This window comes from Saccostrea cucullata, unplaced genomic scaffold (genome assembly GCF_032062105.1).
Source record: "Saccostrea cucullata isolate Sc308-1 unplaced genomic scaffold, CSIRO_AGI_Scuc_v1 ctg16048, whole genome shotgun sequence".
Lineage (NCBI taxonomy): Eukaryota > Metazoa > Mollusca > Bivalvia > Ostreida > Ostreidae > Saccostrea > Saccostrea cuccullata.
Genome location: NW_026931459.1, coordinates 1,283 through 16,706, shown reverse-complemented (window position 1 = coordinate 16,706; position 15,424 = coordinate 1,283).

The following is a 15,424-nucleotide window of genomic DNA, read 5'->3' as shown; positions in this document are numbered from 1 at the left end:
ATAGCGGCAGGGTCCCTCTGGTAACCACATACCATCCCGTCCTTAAGAGCCTTAGCGGTATCCTTCAAAAGAACCTTCCAATTCTCCATTCAAACAAACGAATGGCAGAGGTCTTTAAGGAACCCCCACTGGCTGCATACAGACGCCCAAGGAACCTAAAGGACATGGTAGTAAGAACCAGACTGGACAACCCATTACCTAACGGGGGCTTTAAAACTTGCTCTGACAGAAGATGTCTTCTTTGTAAGCACAGCACTGACACAGATAGTTTTAACAGCCCTGTTACAGGCCGCAGCTACAAAATAGGGAATTTGTCCTGTCAGACTGACAACTGCATTTATCTCATCAGTTGCAAAGTTTGCTCCAAACAGTATATTGGTGAAACAGGAGATCTCCGCAGGAGAGTCAATAACCACCGCTCGACCATTAGGACCAAAAAACTCAATGAACCCGTTGGGGAACATTTCAACCTTGAGGGTCACAAATGGGAGGACATGACAGTAGTGGTGATTGACCATAACCCAAGATGGACAGATGCTGAGAGAAAAAGCAAAGAAAAGTTCTGGATGCACAGATTGAAGTCATTCCGCCCTAATGGCATTAACAAACTGAATGACTTCACCAGAATGAACGTAAACTAGACCCAATTCCTGATGATACTGAACAAGATTATTCTCTCAATTAAGTGTTAACACTACAGTTAATTTGCGTCACCAACTCTTGGACAACCCAGAAAACTATTTATTGTTTACGCTTTTGTTTAATTTATTTTCCCGGTAATAAATCCTTAAATGTTTCAAAATTTATAATGGATCATAATTCATATGTTTAAATATCCCTGCTTTATTATTTTTCTTTGATTATTCTTTATTAAGTAAAGTTACGCCATTTTGAGAGAATGAAGCAATGTACGATTTACTGATTATCGTAATTAATTAGCATAATTAATTCGTTCAATTATGTAAATCGCACTTCACCCGAGTATACCCGATAGACCGGACGCATTTCATAGCGGTCCGGATTTATTTCTTTATTAGTGTTCTTAAAAATTTCGAATTCAACATGTAATTATGTAAATATCTAGTGTTTAGTAGTTTGGTAGTAGTGCTAGTTGCTTTTGTTTCTCTTTTTTCCTTTGTTTTTATGACTTTTTAACTTTTTTATTTGTCCTGAGGAAGGGACAGGGCGTCGCAAAAATTTGACAATTTTTATTGTTCGTGTCGTTGGTCATTTTGGTGCTGTTTATATATATATATATATATATATATATATATATATATATATATATATATATATATATATATATATATATAATGAAGTTGTTTGTAATGATTTGTCGATTGTTTGTTTTCCGAGACAAGACGTAGCTGAGACGAAAAAAAAAACAAGTGACAGGACTGCCAGTGCGCAGATTCAGCAGACACTCTGAAAAGTGAAATGCGGTGCCCATTACCAAAGAGATTAGACAGTCTTATTTTAAAAATTATTAAGTTTGTTGTGGACTTTACAACCAGATAGTTGAAATTAAAGAGGAAGGGATATACATATTATCCTTATGTATCATTAATTAAAATAAAATTCTTTGAATTAGATCATCAATTATTATGTATTTGTTTATCTGCTTGCAGAAGTCAGTCTTTGATCGCTCGCCATCGTCAGAAGGAAGTGTTAGTATTTTGCATCTCGATCCCGATTACTTTAAAGGGCTTGTGAATCGAGGAAACGCGGAAGAATTCATCATTATACCTTACTTCAGTTTACTCATAAAATCATAATTTCATTGCGCACTTATAAAATTTTCAATTGCATTTTATAAAACAAGCGCCAAATTGGTTATGACCCGCCCACTCTCGTGCAATATCCTTTGCCTTTGTAAGTTGGAAAGCGTCCAATGGCCTTGTGATGGTTGAAACATGATGGAGACTTTTTGAAAAAAAAACAAAGACTAACTATGAAATCACTTTATAGCATGTGATATATTCCTATCGCAGACTGCACATGTATATCGTTTGATGACAAACTCTAATTCCATTTTATTCTACATGTAGTTCTGCCGATTTTCTACTCACGGCATTTTCAATTTTCGGTGGTGCAAATTGAAAACGCGTACATGCGTAGAAAACATATCCAGCTAATACCGGAGCACCCATTGAAAAAATATATATTCATATATAGTAAAACATCGGATTTAATTAAAAGTTAACTGTTTTGTTGTCACGGGTATCAAAAATACCATGTTTCAAATGTGTGGGTGTGCTACTGCATACCTATTTTAATTGTCGTAATGGCAATATTTAAACTTGCGATCTGGAAAAAACCGAAATCTTTGGGCAGTGCACTTTTTACTGTAATGGCGAATATAATTTATATGTACAGTATAAATTATTAATATCATTTACATATACCAAAACTAAGTACGTTTAATTTTATTGATCATGTTGATATACTGAAGAAAAAACGGGGAAAACGGCCGTGTTTTTCAATCGCAAAAATATACCCCTGGTGACATGTTTCATTTTAAAGCTAGTCCCGGGACAGATATTATATGAAGATCATTACAGGTTACCCACACTCACAATAATCTAATAAGATTTTGCGTAGGGGGTCCTCTGAATACTTCGCTCAGTAAAAAGGGGCCTACCACTTGTTTACATTTAGTTTTCTACAGCTGTTCTTTCTTGGAAACATTCCATTAGAAAGTGGGCGGGCTTATAAAAAAGCACCAACTAGATTCTTTGTTGCATTGTATTGTTTGAATACAGCCGAAATGAATTGTAAAACTGTTTAATCCAAATGTGTCGTCACCCAACGCAATGCTGATAAAATCAAAGTGTATACTTTTGAGCGAGATTTGCGATAAAGGTGTAATGTTGTTATTATAAAATGTTTTATGACTCTTTATCATTCTTGTAATACATCAAATCACGTTCATTCGATATCTGCACAAAACAATTAATTATAACATGGGAGTATTTACAACATGTACTCACATGTACTTATTGTTTTCACAGAGTACGACGGTATAATTCTCAATTCGAAAAAGGACAAAGAAAAAGTTAAGTTGCTTATTGAAGAAGCCAACCTTAAGGAGTTTAAACTTGTGATGTTTGATGACTTTGGAAATCCTGCCAGAAGACCCATTTTCGTAATGTTGAAAGCATGCTGAGTGGAAGCCATTTTATCTTAATTTTTGTGACAGAGAATTTTGCACAGAATGATCTAGAGCGTTATAACACAGAGGTTGCTCTTCTGGAATCTTTAAGGAATCCCAATCTAAAAATAATTCCCGTGTGGGGAGAAAGTGGAGCAGATTCTCTGCTCTTCCAACTAAATCATCTTACTGGTTTTCGTTGTTACGGCAACGACATCAATTATGGTAGCTTGGCCAAGGTTTTTCGTGATAGAAGAAAAAAGAACGAATAGCGAGTGAATGAAATGTGAAATGTGCTTCAAGAAAAACAATTTTCATTTTCATTTAAATGCTACAAAGTTTTTTTGTAAGTGATACTGTCTGTGATTGTACTTGTTCATCTATTTCGGCTCTAAAGCACTCTTTCACGTCCCCGCTGTGATCGAATGGGTATATACTATATATGGTTAAATGGCGTCACTGCCGTTAAGTTGTGTTCTCTCATACGATAGTGGGTCTATCTGCCGATATTATCCGTTGAGGTGGAAATGCTGAATGCGAGGGACGAGTAGGTACTGGTAGTAGGTACATGTAAAGTTGTCTTCAAGGTCTATGATCTTATCTAGAGATGGTTCATCCCACTCGTCATCGGGTAGGTTATTGGGAATGCCGTGTGGACGGACTTCCATTGATAGTACTAAGTAGCAATTGCCGTCTTTTAGAGGATAAGATGTTAATATAAACAGGGATCCAATAAACTGTTAATGGGTCGACATGAGCCATTTCAAGATATCGCGTATAACTTCATGCAGGGATCTAGCGAGTGTTGGTAGGTACAGAATAAGCAAAGTTATTAAACATATACTGCACCGAAATAGAAATAACCTTGGTTCCTTCCTTGAAACCGCAGACCCCCTTTCTCAAGAACTCGGATCTTTGTGAAATTAGCATAAAAAGTCTAAGATATAAAGGTTTCAAAGTTGATAACTACATGTAATACCCATAATAAAATAAGTTTTTTGAGATTTTGGAAATGCGTTTAAAGTTGGTTTTTTGTATTCGTCAAGAAATTTCTGGGTTCGACTTTATTTTGACTGGGGTGCCCCCCCCCCCCCCCTCTTCCCCGTAAACGTTTAAATGAAAATTTCCTCGTTTAAAATGTTAAGTTAAAAAAATTTCAAAAAACTATTACCTTGTTCCTTTTTTGCTTACTTTGGCTGATTGAAACAAATTTCATAATTATGAGTTCAAATTCCTGCACAAACCACATAGTGGCATTTGTTTTAAGTTTCCTTCATGTTTTGGTAACACCTTTCGAATCTTGTGCTTTTATTGAGACCAAAAATACTGGATGTATACAAAATACGTTGTTTTTCTCTTAATTATTTTAAATTGTTACACGCTGTAGCTTGCTTGTCTCTTGAATTTTCAGTTAGTGTAGACGACCTTTTTGCGCTGGACACTTGTTACTCACATGTATTGTAGACAGTCAACTTAAGTAACTTATCACTCAACTTTTTTTTTGCTTTTATTTACACAAATTTTCATGTTGATGGGCATTGGCAATTGATTTTACGTGCCTTTCAGCTTGGATGCATTATCATTATCAATATATTATGTGACTTTAATAAATCTGATGAAATAAACGTTTATTAATAGTACTATTTTTTGAAATGTCTAGAGAGAAAGTACCAAGCTACATGTATAACAACAGTTTGGGAATTCATTATTAGCGAGAATAAATTCTAGCCATGTCAGAACTCTCACTTACAAAGCTGACAATTGAATCCATACGGAGCTGCAATGTGGATTTTCTTGTTTTTGATTCATTACGGTCAAAATTTAAGTACACCAAGTTACCAAACTGAACGTTACCCTGAAATCCAGGGGCACTGCCCTTTCCAGGACAGGTAGTTTAGAGACCTTATTTTGTGGGTGATTATCACGCTTAATGTTGTGAAAAAAGATCTCATGTACATTGTACTGGGATCTGAGAACTGGTCATGATAGGTCCCCATCTCCTTGTTTGAGTTCATCGAGCTCCATTTCTGTTTTCAGGAGACAATCTTCAGAAAACGCCATCAGTCGAAAAGAGTCATCGGGTCGTTCGTTCGGCTGTGATTAACTGTTCACAAAGTCCAGAAAAAGTGCACCCATTTACTAAAATTCATAGTGTAAGGAATGATATACCATGTCTTCCTAAATGTCGGTTTAGTACCTCGGACCTTCAATCAATTAATTCTGAACCAGTTGTAGGGGTGGTTTGAACCAAGCTTGATATCGATTCCATGTGTTTATGGGTTGAATATTTCTATATTTTGAATTATTTAAATGTCGCTACATTGTTGAGGAAATTTTAAATGGTGACGATGATGGTATTGAGGAATTTCTTATTTTCCTCAAGTTAAGCAACCTATTCTACAGCAAAATTATCTCGAGAAAATCAAATCTTATTGTAATGGCCATTTCTTCTAATCGAAATGATCAGGAATCCAATGTAGACTGAATCCGATTGAGTTATCATGAAAATGACGTATCCTTTTTTTATAGGCAATAACCCCCACCCCCCCACCCCCACCCCCCCCCCCCCACCCATTTCAAAGATGGTACCGGACATTTATTTAGTCATTTTATATACAGTAAATGATATTTTAAGAAGTAAAATTCAGAGATTTTTATTTATTTTCTTTTCAAAGCATACGTAGACCAGAAGTCTCTGTCGAGACTGAAGACTGGTTTGTACTTGTAGCAAAGGAAGAGAAAAGTACTTAAGGATGACCTTTACTCAGTTTCAGAAAACAGAAAGGAAATTTTATAAAGTATGATATGTTGAATCAAAAATTGTTTCAAATGGATAGAATAACTGAGTTTTAACTCAATATCGATTTAAAAAATTAATATTTTCTTATTTGAAGAAAATATACGAGAACAAAAGTCAGTGTATGGTAATGCAGAGGAAATTTGGACTAAATTTTTAATTTTTCATTTATGTAAAAATCTTTTATTTCTTGCGATATTAATCACAATGTAAAGATTATATGTATTTTAAAACTTCAATTTACAAATATCATGTGTGTTAAAGCTCATAAATTATTTCAGATAATTGAATGCTACGAAATAAATAAATTCAAAAATATGAACAAAAATCATTCAAGACAACATATCTCAATAATTTGATCATTGACCCCATATAATGTTAATACCATTAGAATTAGGGCAACAAAAGTAACATGAGGTTATAAATAATTTAGAGTTCTTATCAGTCAGATTTTTTAAACATTTGATTAAAAATGGGGGAAAAATATAAATATGACAGAGGAAATTCGGACTGTAATAATTTTCAAGTTTATCACCCAAATTCTAATTGCTTCTTTATGTGAAGCAACTCTGTTCCATTGCTATAATATTTCATTTTTTAAAAAGCTTTGTTACTTGTAATATGTTGTAAGTGAAGAAAAAAATAGTCATAGTATGAAAAATTGAGGTATTTCCCGCGAAATACTCAGGGGTCACTAGCATGAAAAGTAGGTCATTGACCTAATAATTTGAAATTGAAATTTAACACCAGAATTGTAAGTATACAATGTGCAATAGGTGGTTTTTCGTTCTTATCAGTGGAATTTTTAGTCTTCTGAGTAAAGGTATACCTTAAGCAGTTGGGAATTGAAACTTTAAAACAGCAATAGATTATATTAAATTATATTATAATCAGACTAAAACTTTATTTGGAGTAGCATTTTAAGAGTATTTCACAGAAATTTCTATTTTTTGTAACCACGGCAACACAATTCATCAAAATTGAAAACCGATACACAGATTTCTGTATCTTAGTGTAGTCTACTTGTGTGCCAAGTTATATCTAAATCAGACTAAAACTGTAGGAGGAGTAGCAGTTTGAAAGAATTTCACAGATATTTCTATTTTTAGTAACCACGGCAACATAGTTCAACGAAGCTATTGAAAACCGATACGTGTAGGAGGAGTAGCATTTTGAAAGAATTGTTTACAGACAGACGGACGGACGACGGACGCATAAGCTCTTCTGGTCTCTGACCAGTAGAGCTAAAATACAAATAATACACACAAAATACTCGACAAACCAAGTGTTTAAATTGTGTCTATAACATAGGTCTACTTAATATTCAACAGAAAAAAATAGAAGGGAACAAAACATTTGCATGAGTAAATTTGCTGAAGGATTTCGGAGAGGAGATTAAATAAAAAATATATTTTTTTAAAAAAAAATCAAATTAATAACTTGAAAACAATATCGTAGAATGTACCCTCGTTTTGCATCAAAAAGGTTACCTAAACAGTACATTTTAGGAAAATACTAATTTTTTATTAACCTGTTTTTATTAAGCTGTTTTTTCTTGATGTTTACCTATACTTATAATGCATTCCGGCAAGCTATAGATTGCAATACCTCTCAGGTATAAAGGACATTCAGGTGTTATAGACATTAACGTTTAAACTGAAGCAGTCGGAGCAATCAACTGTTTCTCTTTATATTGCTATGATTTTGTATAAAACTTCAAGGTTAAATTGTGGAAAGTTGACCGTCTGAGCAGACAGCGGAAGAGAGAAGACCAGGTAAGCACACACGGGTTTAATTTCGCTTCAATGTGTAAACATTTCATGTAATGTACCTATATGTATACACGTTAGCCTTTTTTGGGGTATGTAAACACAGTCAAGTGCATACCAATGCTAAGATTAATGCCTTTGCATAATAGTGTCTGTTTGAGTTAATTTAGAGGTGGATTCACGTCATGTATAGTCCTTCAGAGAAAGATAGACCATTGAGGAAAGACGAGTTGTCCCTCTTTTAACAGTTATCGTTGATTTAATTAAATCTGGTACAAAGCGAGAATTGTGTGATAAAAGACAGCATGGGGGATTTTAAAAGCATTTAATGGATCTATATAAACGAATATAATAGACCTGGGTCTTTCTTTTCAAAGTCAGCAGATAACATCAAACAATACTGTACTTTAAAATGTGAACAGGATGTCCTACATGTATTATAGTGACAATAAAAAGAACAGTAATCTTTTATTCCCCTGACCAATTTGGAATTATCAACGCAATAACGTAAAATGTAGTGTAGATCTAAATAATAAATATAATGTAGGTCTAAATCATGAATAAAAAGATAACAAAGAAACATGCATTAAAAAGGCAGAGAGAGAGAGGGGGGGGTTAAACCTGTGGTCAATTTCAAATCATTCATTCTTTACAAGCAGCATAAAGTTTGCATTTAAGGGGGAAAACTTTTTTTCTTTTTGTTTTTGCTGTCAAATATAATATTGAAAAACTATTTAGCATTCCTTGATGCGTTTACACGATAGTTCCAATGTGCCTGTTTCATCAACCTTGTATCAAAATCTGCAGACCCCATTATCTTTCCTCGAGCAATTGCCTTCTCAATCATATCACTAGCTCCCGCGGGCTTCAACAAGTGAGAAAACAAATAGAAATATATTAAACAGATAACTCCTAGGGCCGGGCTCATAGTTAACGACTACTGGAACTGTGAAAACAAACAGTCATTATCACGAGGGATGCAACATCAATTAAGATAGGAATTCTCCTCCTCCCGAAAATTGTATCCTTGGACGCCTTTATCGTGTCAAATATTTCGTCTAAATTGAAGAAAGGTCGGATTATCGTGAGAGCATTGAAGGTAAGAGATAAACCTAGGGAGGTGTGAATTTGTGATTTGTTTAAGTAATTGTAGATGTCTTTCAAAGACCTCCCTATCTGTAGAATACATAATCAAACAGTAACCTGACAGAGGGCTATAAATTTCAATAGATACATTTACATAAAAAAATCTCGTTGAAAAGCAGTTTTTCGTTGCTTTTGGATCTACATTGGGAAATTAAAAAAAAATGTATGTACTTTTTTTAAAGGTTAGAAATTTATCAATCAATAAATACTATTCAATATTCGAATGCCAGACGGTTGTCTATCAAATTTAACAATCAAATAAACAATGTTTCATAAGTGAGCTGAAAAAAATATACCGAATTCTTGTAATAAAGTTATTTTATTTAAGTTGTTCATGCATGTACATAAAAGATTGAAACAATGAACAATAGGCAAGAAATTCTTTAAAGTTAATATAACAGAAAATAAAACGATATTTTTAATATTTATGGCTTATTATGTCGTTGTTCAAAGAATCCGACATTTTGCAATGTTTTTTTTTATAATAAACATGACAATCCGTCTACTCGACATCCTTAACACCCCGACCCCATTTTGTATTATTTTAAAATGAATGTTTATATATAAGGCGTAATTCACTGTGGATGACAAAACACAGGATTTTTTTTTTGTGTGAGTTTTTTTTTTAATAATTTGAATATACCGGGCGGGAGTAATTCAAAATTTATCACAAGGCAGGACGTACAAATGCATATTTAATTTCAACATGTTCCAAATTCGTGATTTTTTTTCATAGCAAATGAGTATATCAAAGGCAGAAAATTTCAACTCATGTAATTGTGTGTAACTACAAACACAAATGTAGATGAAAGAGACTACCATTTCCGCCCTGTAATATTTCCATTAACGGAAATTTAACATGTACTCTGCTATTTCAAATGACCCACTTACTTTTGTCAAAATGACAGTCCAAAGGCCATGAGCGAATTCTGTGACCTTCAATTATGAATATAATCTACAATTCAGGCCACGCTTCCCGTGTAAAATATGTCAATGTTTTAAATGAATGTAGAAAAAAAATCATGCAAGCGAAGATCGACAAAAGCCCCTATTAATCGGTGTAATGTTATAAATGAGTATGAGATGTGCTTTATAATATATATTTAATTTCTCTTAATTCTAATTAAAACTTATAAATGTAACAAATTACAATCACACATATCTTTTTAGTCTTTTGCATTAAAATCTTAAAGTGTGCATAAACAAGTGATAAATACTGGTCGGTATTGTAGCAATTTTTTTTGGATCAATAGCTGACTATTTTTCTTTTATTTCTTTAATTGACCTATTCTTATAACATAAAAAGGGAAGCTAAGTGCACCTTGTGCATACTTTGTACGTCCTACGAAACATAGATTCAGTATTGCGTTGCTAATAACCCAAACTATGGGTAAGATAAAATGGTAACTATATGATAAAATATGAAGGTTAGATGATATCACAGAGCAGTTAATTGCTTCATAATTCCCCCAAATTTATCCTCCCATCAGGAGGTATAAGTTGTTCCACTTCCCAAGCCTATAGCATCGCGCTCTCTCTCTATCGACAGCTGTAGTGATCTGAAGATCCATCAGATAGCAATCGGCAAAGGTCGGAGATTTCCGGAGATTCCCGATCTCGCCTGAAGCACGTTGTACTCACCCCATTCAGTGTCAGACACCGGCGTCCCATAGTTACGGTGCCGAAGAGGAGCGAGCACCGGTTGTAGATTTCTAGCCCTCTGTATGTTTCCCCTATATAACATGGCTGTTCATTTCTATTGTATGATTGAAAGGTAGACATCGGAAATCTACATGACATCTCGAAGGATCTGATTGGAAAATTAAACACAGCTGATTTCACTGGAAATATATAAAGTAAGTGAACTTTCTCTCTCTATATAAATCTTTTCCATCTATACTGTTCATTTCCTGTCCATCTTTCGTGTGTCTCTATTGATTGTGTTGTGTTTCGAAGGATGTGTATATGTAGTTTTGTGAAGAATTCCACTACACGCAGTATTTATCACATTCAATCAATAGCAAGGCTGATCGAGTCCAGACGAACTGCTGATGAGAAAATAGAATTAGAATGTTCTGCTTTATTAGGTATTCACACGATATCGTTATTATTGAGATACCCCGTGTGTTCTATTCCGCGAGTTTCATTCATGAGATTTAAGATGATCAGTCTTCCTATGTATACAGGCGATTTAATGTATTAGTCCTGTGTGTTACATAGAATTAAGATAATCTGATTCTATTATGTATGCACACCATAATAAATTATTTAGATACCCCATGTGCTTCCATTTCACGAGTGTCATTCATAAATCTGCTATATTAGGCTATTAGCATTTAGGTATTAACACAATTTTAATGAATTTATTGGGATATCCCCAGTGTTTCCCATTTCGCTAGGTTCGTTTATGCTCATTTCCCTCAAGTACATATTATAGTAATGCTATTATAAAGAGATATATAGTACTGTAAGTATGTTGGCGATTTTAAGTGATTTCATCATTTGACACATGCACATAAGCACGTGTCTTCCACTTTTCAGGTATCTTAAGGAACAGTATCTTTTTAAAACAGTCAAATGGATTTGTCAAATATTGTTTTTAGTTATCCTTTGAACACAGAGAGATTATGTAATATTTATATCTCTGGAGTTTCATCATCTTGTTAGTTTCAGTAAATGATATATATGAAAAGCCCATTTCCTGTTTAAAGTTTAAAGAGAACAAGAAAATACTTGTCTACTTTGAGTATACCCTCTTAAAGCTATTCAAATAACCTGATTTCTCGTATTCCCTTTACATGTTTTAAGGAGCGCTTTCAGAGAATTACATCACTCTGTTTAATGATTTACAACGACCGTATTCAATTAAGACTCGGTGAAAAATCAAAAGTGTTTTCTTTCCCGTAATTATTAGATGTTAATTAATTTAGTTAAAGTTTTTTATCTAGGTTAGAAATGTTTTCAAACATCTTCTCCACTCGTCTTAAGTCAGTTCACATAAAGATTCTATAGCTTAGAACTGAAGGAGGTGGTCTAAATTGCAAGGTTCTATATATAATTAACGATCGTTAATTAACGTTCAATGAGAGAGCTATTTCCTTTGCACTTTTGTTCCGCGTTGGGAGATAGAAATAAATATTTATACGAAACCGTTCATTAACTTGATGTATAACATACTTTATGACCGGAAACGTCCAGGGTATCCGGAAATTAACGCGGAGAAAATCTACATGTGTATATCCAATATATTTTAATTTCTTCAATTGATAGATTTAACCCAAACAATGGTGTTATGTTACATGTATACAGAATATCGATATGAATGATAATATGAAACAAAAAACGAAATTTATGGTGTACGTTTATAATTCAAATCATCAACATTGATAACAAACGAAAATGTGAAAGGGTCATATGTTTTTTTTTCTCAGATTAAAATTTTTCAAAAGATAAATCTTTGATCACTTTTTTTTGGCGGGGGGGGGGGGGGGGTACTTTTACGGATAAAGTCACTTCTCTATTAATATGATTTATTTGATTTTATTTGTACATTAATCAGTCATTTAGTAGGTATATTTTAGAAGATTAATGCTGTTTGTTTTAGATTTTATACGTGTAATTACCCCGTACTTCGTATATTTAGAACATAGAGCAGCAACCTTTTTTTCAGGGGCTATTTGAGAGTTTGAGAATTTGACATCGCAATACGTTTGTACGTGTATTAATTTAATCTGTTCATCTTTTAAATTGAAAGCCGAACAACTTGGTCCGAATAGAATAAAATGTTTAACTACTTGTACTATTGTAGTCTTCTACATTCAAGACATTTACCAAGTAATATGACTGTTCTTGTTCACGTATTAACATGAGTATATATGTGTAAGGATATTTGCATGTTTCAATAATTTCTCTTTCTTGTTTAATCTATCTTTGACAAGATTATTGACATTTTCTCATAAATGTAGGGCTTAACAAATAATTACTCCCCCAGCTGTACGTCCGAGATGTAATTTGGTTTGACAGTTTTATGACGGATTCTGAGCTTTCAACATGTCCGAGCTTCGATGAAAAGAATTAACTTCATTATAGTGTAACATCCCTTGTGTGGAATCCAGAAACTGACATTTATTGTGAATGAAATGAGCACTGGTCGACGCGCGCCGTCTTGGCGATTCAATTTATTTCATTCATAATTCTTAATTCAGTTATTTTTGTGAATGAAGAATGAGACTTCATTTAAAGTTAGGCGCCAGTTGAACACAAGTTGTTTAAAAAACTTATTATTATTATTTTCGTTGTGATTTCGTAGAGGGAGAGAGGAAGAGAGAGAGAGAGAGAGAGAGGAGTTTTGTATATTTATAAATGTAAATTTTGTTTGATGTAGAGGTTGTGGAAAGATTTTAAAAATACCAAACCACAAAATAAAATTAAAATGATAGAATAATTAAAATATGATTAAACGTACATCTACAGGACCTGCAAGATAAGTAGAATATTTTTCTATAAATGTTAAAAGTATTAAAAAAAAGAAGGAAAAGAAAAAAAAACGCCCAAAAAGATTAACTGCATGAATCCAAGCTTATTGTGCATGTCAAAGAAAAAGTCATAAAAGTTTGATGCCGTTTCCCACAATAATTAGCGCGAAGATCAACGTTTTATACGCGGCACTAATTGCCGATAAATAGATATGCGGAAGGCGGAAGGCATGTCAAGAAACGAAACTAACGGGCCCCGAAATTTACAGTTTTGTCTATTACCAGAGAGAGAGCGGGGGGAAATTCATACAGGAAAACATCTGGAGGCAATCGACGCTTGTAGAATAAATTATGAACTAAGGATTGACTTGAAACAGACATGAATAGGATGAAAGGAAAAATGAAGCGAATTTCAAAAGAACGCGATGTGTCCGATCTCTGCGGGAAGTTAGGCTTATTAACATCTGTGGTGGGTATCGGGTTAACAGCGCTTAAAATTTTATACCTGCACCCACTGCTTGTTAAACTCTTTAAGGTTGAAAACTTCACGGTGGATTAATGATGCTTTACAAAATGACGAAAAGTTTCTGTGTATTTATGCTAAAAGACTAGCTAAGAGGTAACAGCAAAAACACAAAATATAATATAGAAAATGAACTTTATGTCATAGATAGATTACATTTATAGTTTTCAATTTCTTTTAAGTCGCCAACGGTGTGCAGCAATATTTAAAGTTACATTTCATTTAATGAAAGCGCCCGTGTGGCACAGTGGGTACATGTAAGATCATTTTGCTGTAGTTAGTCCATACGTTACAAGCTCAGGACGTGGAGACCGTGCGTCCTTCGGGTGCGACCGATAAACCGTTACCGAGGTCCTGTGTCGCAGTAGGTACATCGATATCTGCCGAAAGCTGAATACTGGGAGAGGACACATGGCGACGTCTCAATAGGAATGAAACATTCTGGACGTTATAGAAGAAATAAACTAACTAGCCAACAAACAAATGAAACATTTATTTTAATTATTGAATATTTGCATTAAAAATATGTCCAACAAGTTATATTATTCTAGGTATCCATCTGATTTGTATGAACTGTCCTTAAAGCAAAACTTGAAAGTTATATATTTGTATGCACATGTACATGTTTTCAAATAATTGCATTTATCAAATATGTATTCAAATTAAATACCTGGTATATTTTAAATGAACAATCTATTTAATTTAAATATTAACTAAAATTATAATTTCGTAATTTGTTTGTAAAAGAAGTCACCATCTTTATTTCACTATAAGGTTAATAAAAAAAAAATAATGAATAAAAAATAATAAATATACCGTCTTATATTCTTTCCAAGGACTATGTGTAATTGAAAAATTAATATAATTCTAACCTTCACTAACCTATCTATTATGAAAGTTAATTAACCGCCGTAAAGGTCGATGCAATCTACTTTGATTAACTTTCCAAATGAATGTTACATTGGAAAAGAATCTCTGCTTTGTACCGTAAATAATCAGAAAATCCAATCAAAACTTGTAAGGGTCATCTTATTAACGTTACTTGCAGAAAGTTAATGATGGCCCGAGGTCAAGTTGCTTTTCCATCCGTCAGATATGACGGCAAACTGTGGTTGTTGATCGCAATCACATCCAAGGCCATATGTCAATGAAACGAACTCACTTTTCAATAAAGATAAATGATTGCTCTCATCATAAGTTTGTGTTAGTGCCGTTTATCGATTTTTTTCTCCTTTTTTTTAGGGGGGGGGGGGGGGGGGTTAAAATTAATTTTTACATATAATAAGTTAATAAATATAATAAATAAATGTCAGTTAACGGCCAAAATTCCTGGTTTTACTTTATTTTTGGCTGGTTTAGAAAGGACCGATTTTTCGCAAAATTAAAAAGGCTACAAAAATTGAATATAACTTTATTTTAACTTTCTGCTTGTCGTTTTCACGTATTCTTAATATCTATGATTATACTATGCCTGACGCATAAAACATTTCTTGGTCGTGTGCGCCGAGAGGCAGGAGTGGAAAGGGGTTGGGGGTCGTGCCCTAGTAATTTTATCTATATGAA